The 1,435-nt window shown below is 40.8% G+C and overlaps 1 pseudogene; it reads right to left on the reverse strand.

Annotated features, from left to right (window-relative positions):
- Positions 1–421: 421 nt before the first annotated feature.
- LOC147491773 (U4 spliceosomal RNA) lies at positions 422–559 on the reverse strand (annotated as a pseudogene).
- Positions 560–1,435: the final 876 nt, after the last annotated feature.

The raw sequence follows: 1,435 nt of genomic DNA on the forward strand, positions 1-1,435 counted from the left end.
CTTAATTAGAGACGCATTTGCTCTGCTCATACTTATATTTCTGCTGATGGATGCATGCCGCATGGAGATAAATTTGTTTGCTGGAGCCTATATTTTAAGGCACTTTTCATTCCATTTAACTGTTAGTTGCATTGCAATTATTTTTGTGCCATCATCCACCACTTTTAAACGATAAGTGAAGATGATGAACAACTCCAGAATCTCAACGTATAGTTCTATCTTCTAATAATTTGCATGCTTATTAGTTACTAGTACTACTAATTTGCAGGATAAATTTTGTGAAATGCTACTCACAATTTTTACCCTGTGTCTGCTGAAGGTCGTCAGACACAAAAGCTAATGATTTTCATAGTAGTATTCATATAAGAATTAGATACACACTTTAGAATATTTAGTACTAAGAATTTTAGTGCTTTACCCTTGTTTGGGAGCCCTTGCAGAAATTCCCGACGGCCAAGGCACACCTAGGCCGAAGATGGGTTTGGAACAGTGTTCAACCAGCAATTGACGTGCCTTGTTTAGACCTCTCTAGCTGCGTCATTGCCCCAAGCGCAAAGATACTTGATTCCTTCTTCCACCCTTTATCTTATTATAAATTGTCCTCACTAGTTCTCTTTTTTCCCCCGTGTGGGATTGTGTTCCTAATCGACCTTCCCCAATTCCCCTCCTTGTTACATTGTGCGCGCTTACCCACATACAACAACTTAGCAGTACCTACTTACAAACAACCTTCCCATAAAGAAGAGCAAAAGAATGACACCTGTAAAGTTGCGTTTTAGCTTTCCTTTACATACAAAGGAGGAAGGAGAATGAGATTGGATTTAGGAAAGACCGAGTTCGCTGATGAGCGAACTGCTTATGTATCTTCTCTTGATTCTGGGGAGAGAGAAGAATCAGGTCTCACGTAGTTCATGTAGGTGGTATTTATAGACATTGGGAGGTATAGATCCACGAGACACGTGTACTGACATATACATATGTAGGGTGGAGATTGAGAATGAGTGTTAGGTTGGTTTTGGTAGGAATTGTGTGATGATTGTGAGTGGGTGTAGTAGTTCATATATCACGGTGATTGGAAGTACATGTATGGCTCTGGTGATGATTACATCTGGATAAGGGATGGTGTAATCACTCGAAGCGTTCTGCTTGAGGTCGTCTATTCGACTTGAGGTACTCTGGAGCGAGCTGAAGTGTACCACCTACATGAAGCGAGCTTCTTACAAATCAATCTTGGAGATCAATGATATGAGTTCGTTACAATCTCTGCTTATGCTCAATGTGTGCTTAACATTCCTCAATGAGAATATTACTCCCTTACACAGCCTCCTCTCAGTAGATTGTGTTGTACATTGAAGCGATCTGCTGAGAGAAAATGGTAATACGTGTTGAGCATGAGTGGAAGAGCAGGCTGGTGAGAACGAACCTGACTGTCGCA

Source organism: Coptis chinensis, chromosome 6 (genome assembly GCF_015680905.1).
Source record: "Coptis chinensis isolate HL-2020 chromosome 6, ASM1568090v1, whole genome shotgun sequence".
Taxonomy (NCBI): Eukaryota; Viridiplantae; Streptophyta; class Magnoliopsida; order Ranunculales; family Ranunculaceae; genus Coptis; species Coptis chinensis.